Source organism: Poecilia mexicana, unplaced genomic scaffold (genome assembly GCF_051168715.1).
Source record: "Poecilia mexicana isolate PSO_F unplaced genomic scaffold, ASM5116871v1 scaffold_10, whole genome shotgun sequence".
In the NCBI taxonomy this organism is placed as follows: Eukaryota; Metazoa; Chordata; class Actinopteri; order Cyprinodontiformes; family Poeciliidae; genus Poecilia; species Poecilia mexicana.
Genome location: NW_028263379.1, coordinates 32541217 through 32557866, shown reverse-complemented (window position 1 = coordinate 32557866; position 16650 = coordinate 32541217).

The window sequence follows — 16650 nt, the reverse complement described above, 5'->3', positions numbered from 1 at the left end:
AAGAGAAAACAGGTGTATAATTTACTCAAATGCAAGCAAGCAGTCGTCAAATGATCTTTATCCAGCGCTTTCTTCCAGGTTTCACCAAAGGTTTTGCATAAAATCCTGCAATGATCCCTCTAACGCTAAAGCTAACAGTGCAGCCTTTACCCTGCTAGCAACAGGCTAAAGACACCATGGCAGCAACCCAGTTCATTCAGGCTTTTAAACGATTTGCTGAGGGTTGAAATTAGCATCAGCTGGCTAACCAGCTAAAATATCTAAAAATGTTGCACTCTCGAATAGCATAGGTTCAAGCAGATTTATTTTCATCAATTCCTGATGGTGTGAGTGATTTGGTTGTTGCTCATGTCTGCATCATTTTTTTCCTCTCAAGGGAAAAGAACACATATATTTCAGTAACTTTCAATGTAAAACAGGACTAGCTTTTTTTACTGGCAGTACAGATACTTACCAATGAATCCACAGCAGCACTGACGGCACCAGGAGTTTATATAGATGCCTGTAAAAGCCTAACTTTTATTTTGATAGTCCAATTCTAGTTATTGGTAAATGAATTTGAATATTAGCTAAATATTTAGGTTAATAAGTATTCGGCTTGAAGCTAAATATGTAGCCTGCTAGCAAAATATTTAACTTGGAACTAACTAAAATTTGTTTGTAAAGTAGACATTTAGCTTGCAACTAAATATTTAGTTTGAAACTGTGACATTTATAAATGAATAAATAACATTGTCTTCAGACGTCACATTTTCAGCCTGACGTGCTACACTCAGAACCTGAGTCTAGAGAAAAAACGGGGCTGGTAAACCGTAATCGTCATTAGTAGAAAACCTTTTGAGCCAAGTTGAGTCGCATTGAATAGATGCTGACGGAAAAAAATCCTTCATCACTGAGCCTGTTCCTCAGGTTACCTGATTATTGTTGCATTTTCATTCTTTTACAGTGTAACATTCTGATAGTTGCTTCCAGCAGGAAAAAAAACAAACAAAACAAATCATCTCAAACTGCAATCTGTTCTCCTTCATCAAGTGACCTTCACACTCTCAAGGTCCCACGATGCCACCATGTCAACATAGTCCAAAATCTTAGACTTTGTGGAATTCCCACCATAACCTATCAGGTTCTGAAGCTGGCAGCTGTTCCAGTATTTTTAACTTCCTTCTGCTACCGGCTTCTACAAACCAGCCTTGAATTCTAAGTCCCATCACTTTCCCTGATCAGATGATATCTGTGGATGTGTAAATATTCTTCCCATTAAAGAACCCAAATGATTTACTAGGAGTGGTGGTGAGCGGGGCGGTCATTAACTAGATCCGAATGGGCAGGAAACATCAACTAGAGGCCATTAAGAAGCTTCAGCAGGAATGTGTGAGGCTCTGGCACATATGGCTCATTATTAATGTATATGAATCCATGGAGAGAAGGTGAAAACATGCAGTAGAGTGTAGGCTGCGTGTGTTTTCTTCTCTCCTAGCATTCAGATTCAGACGGTGTGGCAGAGGCAGAGGCTTAAGGCTTTCATTCGGTTCAGGCTGTCAAACAAAAGGAAGCGGGGCGATTAATCTACTTAAAAGCAAAGAGACTGAAACAGTGATATGTGTTTTATCTGGAATGCACTCTGAACTACAATAACATCAATTCGTTCTTCTTTTTTCTTCTCTTCTCTCAGACTTCGGTCCCGAACGGAGCAGGCGCCTCTCACCGCCGCAGGTTGTCCCGACAAAGGCCGGCTGCATGCGCACGGCGAATAATTCCTGTTTAACTGGCCGCCTGCTGTGCTCTCTAGGTTGTGAAAATCTCTCTCTGTGGCAGTAATTGACAGGGTGATATAGCGCATAGTGATTAGGCTGTTTGCGGTCACTAAACATGTCTGTGTGTCATAGGAGTTAAAAAAAACAAAAACCCACAAAGGCATCACTGCAGAGAGATTTCCAGCCGGTTGCATGGATTCTGTTGAACAAACACTCTTGGACCCCCTGCTGTCATCAGCTGTAGGTGTGTTTATTTATTTATTTTTTAATACAAAATGGTATTGAATGCTGCCAGTTGGAAGGCTGAACGTAAAGCTGCGGTTCCATTGTGCTGCAGGTGGAGAGGATCTAGATGGAGGTTTGAACGCATCGACAGCACCGGAGGGAAGATGAGAACACTTAGGCTTTCCATAACACATTCTAATATTACATCTCCTGCCGTTAGCCAGTGTGCACCTTTGTGTAATATAGCTAATGAATGTGCTACCACTGAATGTGGCCAGAGTAGTGCTCTGTAGATATTTTGGAGCCTAACAGAAACCAAAAAGCCACCACACCTCTGATTCATTTGCAGATTTGAGTCTTTGCTGCATTCAACTGTTCAGATGGCTTAAACATTTCTACACTTTTCCACAACACAAAGTGATATTTGAGGTAGGATTTGACTAAAATGTTTAATTGAGTTAACTGCAGGCTCTGTAATTAATGAATGAATCATTTTAATTGGAAACCATGCAGCTCTGGAAAAATGATCAATTTCTCTGATTTTACTCTTTATTGATATGTTTGAGTAAAATGAACATTATTCTTTTATTCGATGAACTACTGACATGTCTCCAAAACTCAAAGCAAAAATGTTGTATTTATTTGCAGAAAATGAGAAAAGGTCAAAATAACAGAAGAATGAAAAAGACGCAGTGCTTCCAGAACTCAAATAATGCAAAGAAAACAAGTTGATTTTCATTTAGAAGCAGCGACACTAATGTTTGAACTCAGGAAGAGTTCAGAAATCAATATTTGGTGGAATAGCCAAGAGGTTTCCAGTGGGGTTCACTGCAGTGGGTTCTTCATTTTTTTTTTCCAGAGCTGGATATCAACAAAATAAGCAACATTTTCAATTCAGAAATCCTTTTCGTTGCTGAATTATTGAATAAATATTCGCACAAGCTCAACAACAAATATACTTATTGTTTTGAATGTGTTATTATGGCTGTCCGAATATATGTAATCAGCTTTCCAGTGTTTCGGAAGTGTTGCTGCTGCTGCCACATGTGTAGCATTCAGATGCTAATTTAGACTTGAATTTCTTCACTGATAGGCTAACTCCTTTTACCACAACTTGAACACAGCAATAGTGTTTTCCGGTGTGCCATCAGATAACATGTGCATGCAGCACTTTCCTTCCACAGTTTTTAGATAAAATCCCAAACAAAGGGATGTTTGGTAATTAATAATTTTGCAGGACTCAGCCAGTTTGCCTTTGATTTGGCTTAATAATTGTATTGTTTTATAAAGTAGCAGTCAGGCATGCAGTGCTTGGAGCTACCTGCAGTCAGACAGAACTAAAAGCACCGATGAGCAGCAGTGATTCAGGCTGGCAGCAGGAGCCACTTGTTAGATAACCAGCTCTGGACCGCACACACACACGCACAGATAATAACTAGCTCCACAGTTAAACAGGTAGACTCAATGAGACGAGCCTGATTGGCTCTTAGTCATGGCTGCTCTTGTTCTTTAGCTAAAGGAAACAAAAAACCAAACCACCTGTTTGAAGTCTGAAATTTTATTTTAATGAGACAAACGTTTTGCCACAAAAAGAGACAAGAAATGTTTCAGACATAAAGAACTGAACTACATACAGGGAAAAAGCAAATTATGAATCCCAGAATGCACCTCCAGTTTCCAGAAGGAAGAGGATGAGTTTCACTGTTAGGTCATGTGACATGGCTAACAAGAATGGGACCCAGAAATGTCCTCATGTGTTGCACCAGGCCAACCATGGCAACACATTTATTTCACATGTAAGTTGCCGTTTACAGAATGGAAATGTTTTCTACTGGTGTTTTCTACACATTCTCATCCCAGCTGCATTCATGCTCAGCCCTAAACGAGACGGTCAATCATATGAGGAGCAGGCTTTGATCCCATTAAGGCCACTGGTCCTCAGAAGGTTAGGAAATATGTCTGAAATACTCCTAAACAGGATAGATAGACAAGTACACGCACACGCATACACACACACATTTGGTGTACTTCAGACACTAGACATTTTCCATAACTGTAACCATTACTGGTCTGTTTTTAATCCTAACCTGGCCACTGCCTTCCTTCACTTACAACTCAGTCTGGGCTTTCTCCCTTTCACTTAGATTCCTCTAGTACAGTGGTCCCCAACCTTTTTATTACCACAAACCGGTCAAGACTTGGAAAAAATTGCTGCAGCCTGGGGGGTAGGGGGGGTGGTGAACCGTCAGATAAGGCTTCTGCATGTTGGTGTTCCCGCTAAATCCTGAATATACCCAATTTGGGTTGTCTTGGCCTTTTTATCGCAGCCTGTGGGGTTTACCCTGACTGGGAACGAGAACACGACCTGCTGAATGTGACAGGTAGCCAATCAGAAAGCGCGGTGACGTAAGAACAGAGGGGAATCCCAAACAGCTCACATATCGCGCAACTGAGAGTCTGGTGGATATCGGAGATGATATGTGGAAATGTTTATTATTATATGTAAAGGTCATTATTATATATGTTTATTCAGTTAAAAATGTTAAATATGAAAAAACATAGTCGCTTCCAAAGCATAGTGCTGCAAATAGAGCGGCTGCTCCCGTCGTCTTTTATCCACCACCTTTTCTTTTATCAACAAACTGTCACTATTGCTTCTACATTGTCATCCGTGTTTGATTATTCTAAATTCACGTGTGGTATGATAAAGGTTTTATCATACCTTGTTAAGGAAGAATTTCCTAAAATAGGTTAACTTTGGAAAAAAGTCTGGCTCTCTCTCTTCCTTAGATCCCAGGTCCTCTCGGCAGGCCACGTGTAGGCACAAGGAAACAACAATGCGTGTTGACATCACAGAATTACAGAATTTAATCCAATATAAGACAATGCATAAACTTAGAAGTAAGACAATGCACAAACTTACACCAGAAACTGCAGAACGACGGAGACATACATTCATTTACCTCACATAAAGAAGGAAAGAAAGAAAACAAAGACGTGCAAAGACATCTTTGGAGAATTGCAAGAGCAAATCTAAATTGTTACTTCTGTGTAGAAAGTTTTATCCTCTTGTATTTAATTTATTCAAATAAGGCGTATCTTTGCTCCTCCAACCAGGAGCTATCTCTGACCCTCTATCTGAAGCCTAAACCCCTGCCGTGTTTACGGCCTTTCACAGATGAGTGTGAAAAGCTACAACTTCCACTGTATTGTTTTCTCACAGACAAAAGGCAGTTCAAACGATCCTAGCAAACCATCTGCTGTAACTACAAGTAAAATAAAGGTCAATAGGCCAGAATAAGTTACTGATTTAAAACCACAATTTAGGCCATTTGAATCAAGACATGTTAAGTTTTAAAACTAGCTTATTTTAAATTTATTTTCTCAACAGTTCCCTCTTTTAATCTCTTAATAGAGATTACACTCTAAAATATAAATTCAAAATATGCTATGCGAGAATATAAGCCTAACACCATATTATAGCTGATAAATTACGCCCCTCTTTTTGCATGCAACCTTCTACATAACATTTGTTGTTAAAATGTTGGCATATTCATAGCAAATAAAATCAGACAGCAAAATCATATAAAGGATTAAAATCCTAAAATACATGTTCAAAATTATCTAGCCCATAGTCATATCTTATCAAAAGATGATGCATAAGTTTATCAATACTTAACAGAAACTTTACCACAAATCTTACTGTAATACTTAAAATGATATTTTAGAAAAGTCAATCATATTCCTGATGTAAATAGGATGTTACACAAATATTTGTCCAAAATTATCCATGCAATAAATGAGCAAGTTAGATACAATATACTGCATATAAAAGACCTACAAACTATCAATAAACTTCCAGTTGAATAGTTTTGTACAACAATTTTTTTTTTTTTTTTTTTTTTTTTTACATATCTTCATTTTGTGTCCGTGTTTCTTGATGCTCCTTGAAGTAAGATGAGTTTGATGGCACGTCGTAGATGAAAACTTGTTAATAGGAAAAACAAAGATGATCCTCTGGTCTCCAGCAGCTCATTTTCCTGATAGTTTTGAACTCAGGGTCGTCAGCTCAGTAACGATGCTCACCTATTTAGGGATTATTATGCCCAGAATTTGGTGAGTTTCACAAAGAGGCCGTTCCCCCTTTTCCAATTTGATGACATCAAAAGCAGAGAAGAATGAAAGAAATCCTGATGAACATCTAGGTGTGAGGTCGTCCTCTGGCCAGGGAAGATCCTCAGTCACACCAGGTTGTGGTCCTTTGTTATTCAATGAGGTCATCAGCTGGTCGGCGTACTGGAACAGAGTCTGTCACCTATCTAGAGCTCCTTAATGTATTTTAAAATAAAATAAGTAATTCCTTCCAATTTGAATTAATGTTTTATTTGCACTGATTTATTAATTAATCCTCTAATTATTCCTTACTGTTTCAAGTCATATATTGTTCTTGTTATCAAATCTTATTTTAATAGTTATTTTATTATCATAAAGTAAGAGATTTTGTGGTAGCTTTTAGTTTTATTTCTTTTTAAAACTTCATTTCAAATTATCATTTATTTCCTTATGTTAAGTCTCTTCCAGTAATTTTCCTTTTGTATTATAAATCTGCTCCTTTAGAGCTGCATTTTTTCAATCCTTTGACCCTCTTTTTATAAAAAGGCCTACATCAGAGAAATAAATGTTTTCCCATTGTGTTGAACCCAAACCTTAACCATATTTTAGAAGCAGTTCCATAATTGTTCATTTGTAAATCTCCAATTTAGACCAATTTAATTTCAATCATCATATTTTCTATTTTAAAACCTTAAAGAATAATTAGCCTGTTTTACAAGAATAAAGTTAACCGTGTCACTAAATATCAAAAATGATTTACTTTATTCCAATCATAGTTTTGAATCCCAAAATTTCAAACATTTTTTACCTTTGATCCATTTATTCTTTTGAAAAGCTATTTGTATTTAATTGGATAATGAATTACCCTTTTTATATTGTTTATCAATTATCAATGCCATTATCAGTTTTGGGGAGAAATTCGATACAGCTAAGTTTATTAAATGATGTAAATATTTAGTTTAGACCTTCCTGGATGTCTTAGTTAAACAACTTATTTTAAATCATATGAATAGAGATTCAACAATCCAACAATCACCTTCCTTGTTTTAAGAAACACTGTTTTTATAAATTATTTGACAAGTAATATTTAAGTTTAGTGTATTCAATTTATAAATTTTACTTATTCCATATCCAAATAGTTAGCTCATATTTTAATGCTGCTAATACACTGTAAAACATTTAATGTATTTTAATTTAACTTTAACACCCTCTTTTTCCAAGAAGTAAAGAGAGCTCCGAACTACAAATTTGCTTATTGGATCAATTCCATTCATTTCCCCCTGTTTCTATAACAGAACATAAATGTTCTGTCATAGAAAACAATAAAAATCCCATACAACTCATTGAGATGAAATCTGCTAGCACCGCTAACCTTAGCATCATATAACACAGTTGGATGTAATTCAAACATGGTGTCCCAGATGCTGTTACAATCTGCACACCTCAATCAAAGAATTTAATGTTTGATTAAATTTATGAAATCAACATAGAACTTGGTGTCATTAGCTCAGTAAGCTCTATAGACACTCATCAATCCACTGTAGCACCTTCATTTCAAATTCCATTTAAATCTAAATTTAGTTGTCACTGAATGGTAGCCACTGTAAAATAGGCCAAATAAAATTTAGATCATCTTGTTTAGTAGATGAAACGTAACACACTATGAAATTCAGCTATGATTAAGAAAAACTTTTGTAATTGTAATAGTTCCCTTCCCATTCCTGTTTTAGGAAGGAAGGGAAAAACACATTAGCATTTTGTGAGACAAACAGAGTGAATCATGGAGGAAGTTAATGCATTTCCAAGAAATGCAGAGAGTCGTAACCGCTGGGTCACACGAACCCTCAAACTGCATTGTAAAACCTCTGACAGCAGGAGATGGGGTGTCCTCAACACTTAGCATTTCACAGCATAGGTTCAGGACGTGAAGGCAACAGGGCGCATCTGTGCTATAACTAAAGTAAGGAGAGAACAATGGCATCACACACTACAAAAATTAAAAAAGAACTTATTCACCACTGCCAAGTTTTGTTGGCATCCATTTCGTCTCCAACCTGCAGACTGAAGGGAACCCCAGGAGTGGGCTTTGGCGCTCAGGTCACATGATCAGAGGTGAGAATCCAGGATCAAACATGAGAACACACAACAGGACCACTGCTGAGCGACTTGCCATGCCCCAATTCTTTATCTGCTGAATCAGAAGGTGTCCAGAGTAGCAGTCATTCCCGCAGTGCAGAAACATCTGGATACAGTCCCTTTTTGATGAACTTTGGTCAGCCTTTCGTGGTCAACAGAGCAGGACGTAGAAACCAGCAGATCAATCATCCTCTGAAACCCCGTCTGGGTTAGGACAAAAAGCTTTGATCTTTGTGGTCCCGACTCCCCGCTGATTCCAGGCAGTAGAAGACTCTCGCAGATAACGCCTGAGTCCCTTTTGTTTTCAGCCAGGTGTGAAAAGCAACACTCAAAGCAGACATCTGTTGCCAGGTCCTGTGAGCAGCACTTTGCCCCCACGCGACAACAGGAAAACACAGTCCTTCTTCACTGACCTTAGTAATCGTTCAACAGTTTTTGGCTTCCATACAGCAGTCCAGCAGAAAATGGGCACAGTTCAGCATCATCATGTCCTTGTTCAGCAGCAACAACAGCGGCCTGATGCGGTAATCAAGAAGATCCTTTCTAATCACACCGTCCCATGATCTCTGAGCTTGAAAGACCCTGCCCCCAAGATCGCCATCAAGTCAGAAGGAAGGAAAACTGCCAGAGAAAAATAATACAAAGTAATTAAAAAAAATCAAACTTATATATGCCACATTTTGTTACTTTCATCATTATAATTAAAATTTAATTTTATCTTGTGATGCATCCTCCTTTGTGGCTCTAGATTTGTTGTTACAGCACAAACGGCCAACTGCCACAAGTCCTGAACTGCAAAAAGAATAAACATATAAATGTGTTAAAACAGTCCACAATCAGATGTGCCAGAATTAAGAAAATAATGACACTTACTGTTCAAAATCAATAGACGTCAATACCTCGATGATATTCACTCTGCTTGTGCCAAATATCAACTACAAATTTTAAAATCACAACCTCACAAACTCATTAAAGAACTAGAACAAAATCTAGAATGTCCTAGTACTAACTCTTATAAAAGTTGTGATTGAATTGTACTTTGTCAAATAATTATGAATTTCATATTGTTCTACTAAATACTAAACATCCTTATCATTGTCCCACGCTTCAAGACAAAGTCCTATTTCAAAATTTCAGAAGTTATTCACCTTTTATTTGAATTTCATAGCAGTTTTAACCAAAATTTTCCTCAAAATTCACAATTTACACCCAACTGTATATAATTAAAGTCAGTAGTGATGCAGAAATCTATCAACAATTTGAAATGTAAATAAACATGACATAGATGTTGTTTAAAGCTGTTCAATTTTAGATGATCAAATCTAATTTAGTAGAAGCTTCTATATCACATACACCATATTTTAGTCAAGCAGGAAGGCAATATGACTCTACATTAAAGAAATCCATAATTCACTATTGTTGAATGAACAACTCAATATTATTGATTAACAAGTTTACAATTAACCGTATCCAAAAATTTACCAGGAATTAGGGTCTACTTCTTCTTCTCCCCCTGTTGATATAATAAAATTATCATTTTGAAAACAATTTTGAATCTATGTTACTGTTATAATTTGCTGAAAAACCAAAATATTGTAAGATGCTCCACCATTTCTCCAAATCACCCATCTAGTATTCAAAATAGATGATATTCAAACTGAAATGTTTCAAATTTCAAAGTTCTATCAGTAATCTCTTAACTTTATAATATCCCCCTGTGTTTTTCTTATTTCAAAAAGAAAAACAATTTAGAGGTGGAAAACTAAAATTGAAGAACTTTCTCCCATTATGCTAAAATTTCAACATGTCCAATCAGTTACCCATGTGACATATAAACCAAGTTAATTTAGTTAGAATATAGGTTAGTTTGTTAGTGTTGTTAGTCAAAGTGGATGAGACAGTTTCCTAATAACTACATTTATCTTCTTTAAGTCAAGGCTGAATTCTTATTTTGTATTAATGCTACTGCACAAGCAGATGATTCAGCTTTAACCAGATTGTGATACCAAAATATGCAATCTTCACCTTTAACATTGTCCGTAAAGCAGTAGTACAAGTAAATTTATGAAACAAAACCTTCACTGTCCCTAAATAGTTTAAAATAAGAAAAATATCACACAGCTACTCCCTAAAGTGACGTCATATGTACATAGCGCTTCCTAAAACCCATCAATGGCCATATGCATACACATTCACTCTCATTCACACTCAAACAGACTCTTTAACATCCCATTGTAAGAAAGATGCAGGATGTTACCCCAGATCAAACTGACCAAACAAAGTGAGGTGTGATCCTCCCCCAACACTGCCGTGAGAGCAGGAAGAAGACCCCATTCTCAGTATTTGAAGGCATCTTTACATTAGTTGACCTGTAATGTAACCAATATATTTTCGAATTCTTCAGAAACTCCGGGAAAACACATTAAATAGTGTAATTCACTCACAGCAACTGAAAAGATTCCCATGTTCACCTGTAATTTTCCGTCACACTCCAACATGTGAAATAAAATATTTGTGAACCATAAAGTTAGAACTTCCCAATTTGTACTGATTCCATCTTCCAAACACATATTTACCCAAATTTCAAACCAAAATTCATCCTGTAGAAAGTTCTAAACACAATTATGATAAGACTATGCCCGAAAGGAAACAAAATCATCCAACAGTTCTAATGTTGTTCAGTTTTGAGTGAACCTGTTTCAAAAACTCCATGTTATACACACAACCTTATTTCATGATAGCCCACTGTTATTAAATGGCTACCCAGTAACTAGACCCCCTGTAGGAAAGTCCCAAAAACCATTCATATGGTCATGAAATAAGAAAAAATGGACTGCACACGAAGATCATCCTACAAGAAACAAAGTTATTCATTAGTGTTCCAACATGTCCCACATTAACAGTGTACAAAACACTGTCAAGGAGAAAAACATCATATTTATCAGTTCTGCGTCCCCGTTCAGATTAGTGAGGGTGTTCCATCCAGTGTCAGGAAACCTAGAAATTGAAGTGATTGTAAATGTTACAATATTATGAAAAAGCAATGAGATCATTCCAGTGCTCCAGCCTGGAACTGACACCACACATTTCTCCCGCTGAGAAAGTAAAAACATCTGTAAATCTGTCATTTTGTACTTTTCATTTCAACATAAAACACAGTTCTAAAAAAAATTCACATCAAATTCCAAGAATCCTGAAAGAGTGAGCTGGAAATGTCAGTGCTAACAGAACTGCAGCACTCCCAAATGCAAATGGAGTGGTCAATCAGGCCCCCTGCTCTGTGGAACAAAACCTGTAACCAAAATGGAGAAGAAATCTCTGTCCCACAGAAGCATGAGTTAACAGAAACACAGCAACAGAACATCCAGCAAAACAGACAAACACATAAGACACAAATCTCTTCTGCACAATCTCAACACAACTCAGACTGAGACAGACAGCAGCGCGTGGCGGAACATATAACGGCGGAAGACAGACACACAATCAGTAATAGATCAACCCGCACACAAACACAGATACACAGACGACGTCGTAGTTCAGCCAAGAAAAGACAGGAAAGAAGAAAATGTTAGGCGCCGGCTATAAAACACAGTATTCCCAGAGTTAAATAATATCTCTCAGTCCTTTTACTGCTAGAGTAGGGTGATTCAACCCGCTTCAGTCCTTTTACTGCTAGAGTAGGGTGATTCAACCCGCTTCAGTCCTTTTACTGCTAGAGTAGGGTGATTCAACCCGCTTCAGTCCTTTTACTGCTAGAGTAGGGTGATTCAACCCGCTTCAGTCCTTTTACTGCTAGAGTAGGGTGATTCAACCCGCTTCAGTCCTTTTACTGCTAGAGTAGGGTGATTCAACCCGCTTCAGTCCTTTTACTGCTAGAGTAGGGTGATTCAACCCGCTTCAGTCCTTTTACTGCTAGAGTAGGGTGATTCAACCCAAACCTATCCAATTAATCCCAAACCAGTCCAATTATAAGTCCACTGGAGATGAGCCATAATCTCCGGGCTGATTCAAGCCCACACTATCTGAATACACAAAGACCCAAATTCTTTTAAAGAGGTACGGGACGACTCTCAGGGCAAAGAATTCAAAAGAAACCCAGCTTTAGCAGAGGTAGCGCAAAGTCCTGCTGCTTGGAACAGCCACGAACCCCCGTTTGTGTGTATTTTCAAATCCTTAAACTACAGACTCTTTTAGGAGGGATTCTATATACCGCTGCAGTTTCTAAATTCTGTGAATCCGCACACACCAAGAGCAATCAGCCACGGTCCAACGACACAGCGCTTCAGACAACCAAAAAATAATTAAATAGTGTCTTACCACACCGAAACGTCGGGCCGAAACGGATCAATCAGGGCCAAACAGCCGCCCACCGAGACTCCAGAACCGGCACGAGCCCCCAAATGTTAAGGAAGAATTTCCTAAAATAGGTTAACTTTGGAAAAAAGTCTGGCTCTCTCTCTTCCTTAGATCCCAGGTCCTCTCGGCAGGCCACGTGTAGGCACAAGGAAACAACAATGCGTGTTGACATCACAGAATTACAGAATTTAATCCAATATAAGACAATGCATAAACTTAGAAGTAAGACAATGCACAAACTTACACCAGAAACTGCAGAACGACGGAGACATACATTCATTTACCTCACATAAAGAAGGAAAGAAAGAAAACAAAGACGTGCAAAGACATCTTTGGAGAATTGCAAGAGCAAATCTAAATTGTTACTTCTGTGTAGAAAGTTTTATCCTCTTGTATTTAATTTATTCAAATAAGGCGTATCTTTGCTCCTCCAACCAGGAGCTATCTCTGACCCTCTATCTGAAGCCTAAACCCCTGCCGTGTTTACGGCCTTTCACAGATGAGTGTGAAAAGCTACAACTTCCACTGTATTGTTTTCTCACAGACAAAAGGCAGTTCAAACGATCCTAGCAAACCATCTGCTGTAACTACAAGTAAAATAAAGGTCAATAGGCCAGAATAAGTTACTGATTTAAAACCACAATTTAGGCCATTTGAATCAAGACATGTTAAGTTTTAAAACTAGCTTATTTTAAATTTATTTTCTCAACAACCTTTATCACGATTATCCTCTGGAATCGGGATGTTCGTGACTGGAATCGGTTCGTGTGGTGTGTATATCCTGCCTTCTGGCTGAACAGGAACCGATCGAACCTGTTGGACTTTTATAAGCTCTGTGGTCACAGAGGTTTGGAGAATCGGCCGACAATCCTTAAATCTTGCCGTCTAAACCAGACTTAAGACTCACAAGCTCTACTCATCTCCTCTCGACCACTGCCCAAACGCTCTGACTCTGGTCGCTATTGTAACGTTTACATATCCCTTCAAAATAAGACAGATGCGCCACAAAACCGAGCATTTTATTTTCGTGAAAATTTTAACTCACGATAATGACTAACAGGAGCCCTGAGCTTGTTTCTCTGTAACAAAACGGTCCCATCTGGGAGTGATGGGAGACAATAACACCCGAAGTGATGCTTATATCCACAGCGTGCTTGGTCTCTACGTGGCGAAGCAGTTTGAAGCTTCATTGCCTCATTAGCAGCCGGTCGCCGCATGTTACACAGAGCGGCTTGTAATGTTTTACTCACCTACCGGTCCGGGATAAATCCATCCTCCTGTCTCTTCTCTGGGCCTTTTCCCCTTTGCAAAGAAACTCTCCAAAGACATCTGATCTGTTTCTTACTTATTTTGCTGCTTGTGGGCTCAGTGTTGGCGCGCAAGTAACTAAGAGAATCCGGTTAAAGGATTTTCAAAATAAAAGATCCTCCAGACTCAAATACTACATAAAACCGAAATATTTAATTATTTCTTGCGCAGCCCGGTACCAATTGGTCCACGGACCGGTACCGGTCCACGGACCGGGGGTTGGGGACCACTGCTCTAGTAGATTCTCCACCGAGCCAATCAGTGAACAGAAGGAGAAGTTGTGAGGAATGACGTTTTCTGTGCTGTTTCAGAACAGTAGTCTGCCTTTAGCAGAGGAAGTGAACGAAGCCACTCAGGCCGTGTTGGTCACATTTCCAAATTCTAAATATTGAATTAAGATTAACGTCCACCTTGTTTGGATCAGTACTTCTATCTTCACAGTAGAGGACAGTTGTCTACAGCACAGACAATTTCCAATAAGCTTCTTAGCATCAAACTGGCGCATTACATAAGTCAGGGACAAATGCTAGGTACTGAGTAAAATATAAAACCTCAACAGAGTTCACATCTCCACAGTGAATCGTTTCTCAATAGCTGAGAGCCCAGACCATCTGAACGAAACAAAGCATACAAACTAGTTGTGGTATAAACCAGGCTATTCCTAACCCTAACCTAATTCACACCTTACTGTGAAATCTAACTAGTGGAGCATAGTGGAACTGAAAAAAAAGAAGTGGTAAAATGTCCTCAAATGACCTCCCTGTGTGAAAGTTGTTCTCTATATGTAGCATGTACAAGTACACACACACACACGCACACACACACACACACATATTATGCATTTCTATCTTTGTATATTTGTTAGCAAAATGGTTCTTACATTAATATATCAAATGCAAAACTACACACACTCTTCCACACGCGCACACACCAAAAGCCAGATTGTCCCCTTCCTAAAATAATGGCTTTAGTCATTTTACACCAAAAGTTATTTTTGAAAAAAAAAAAAAAAAATCACCATTTATTTATTTCTATATTTACACAAGGAGAACGTGCAAATTCCAACAACCAAGGCCTTCACCTATGAAAAAGTCATGAGATCAGTTATAAAAAAAAAAAAAAATACAACAATGAAATCTGCCTCAAATGGAAAGTATCACTGCTTCCAGTATTCAACACAAATGAAAAAACCTTGAGAACATTTAAATTGTTTGACAGCAGAAGTTTCTCCGAGTCTCTCTATGAGCTGAGGTGAAGCTGTGTTTTCTGGACAACACCGGTCATTCACCAGGGTGCTCTCTGACGCTGGTTATGTTTGAACAAGTTAATTGGTGGAGATTGATTTTTTTTCTCTCTTCTTATTTTTTTTAAAATCTTTTTGGAGATCCTCACACATCTTCACAGACGGGCCCAATCTGTAAAACAGATACTTGTTTGATTGGTGTGTTTGAGGTTTGTGGGATCAAGTCGTTAGCCCGTGTTCACGCTATAGTGCCGCTGTTTGTTGTCTGCTGCTGTGATTGTCATCTTAGAAACCTTTTTATTTTGCAGTAGTCAATAACTGCAGACAGCTTTCCGATAACAAGCTTGCCTTCCCATACAGTGTATCAAGAAAGTGTCTGGAAAAAGAGGAATTAAATGTCACATTAGGAATTTCTGGGTAAATAATGTAATGAGAAAATGTGAAGTGAGCGTCTTAGCTTATGTATGGATATTTTCCTCTAGCCTGTTTATAAGTCTGCTTTTTGAGATATGGGGATGTTGAGTGATTTGAAATGTTTTTTGCATAGATTTTATAATAAACTGAGGAAATACTGAAAATTTAACAATGTGCCTTTTCAAATTTTAAACAGGATTCCTCATCTAAAGCTTTTGTCCCTGCTCTCAGATTTAATATCTCTTCCACAAATGTTGTTTGATTCAAACATCTTACAGATAAAGCAACCTGCTCTCTCACATGTGTCCCCTCTAAATGTAGATTCTGTCTTCTCTCTCTTAGGCCCCATCAACACCAGATGAGCAATTTAAGTGAATGATTAAGAAAAATGCACATCCACGCAGGAAATGTTGTAGTAGTTCTGCCGGGCCAGTGGGTGGCACTATAAAACTGCCAGAGAACGACATGAAAAAGATAGAATGTTGTTTGTTATTTCTGAGAATGAGCTGCATGGATAGAGTAAGAGATGGAGATACAATGTTTAAATAAAGAAACATGTCTCGCATGGCCTCATGAAAACATGGAACCGCCATTTTGAAATTTAGCCATTCTGGAACCTGCTTTCAGAAATGATCGTATCAGCAAGACGCTGGATGCGAGCAAACGAATATGCAAAACAAGAAGAAACTTTTGCGGATACACCTGAAATCATCTCCATGTGAACGTGACTTTTGACTACAGTGGTAATCCTGCCTTGTAACAGTTCCAGTAACTTAGTTTGGTAGCTGCAAATGGCTAAAATCTGTGAACAATCTACCATCTGCTGTAAAAATGATTATAATGGCCTGTTTTAGTAGTTCAAGCATAAAACATTCTGTAATAAGTATTAATACGCACAACAGCTAAAATTTACCGTCCTTAGTGTTTCCACTCTTGGCCATACAGTCAATCAGTCCCAAGGAAAATAAATTAAGTTCCTGGATTGGCTGCTTCACAAATCCCAGTGAATAGCTTGTAAAGTAGCATTCCGTATAGGTATGGAATATTTTAGATCTGCTGTATTCTGTGAATAGGCAAATTTTCCGTGAATAATTAGGAGCT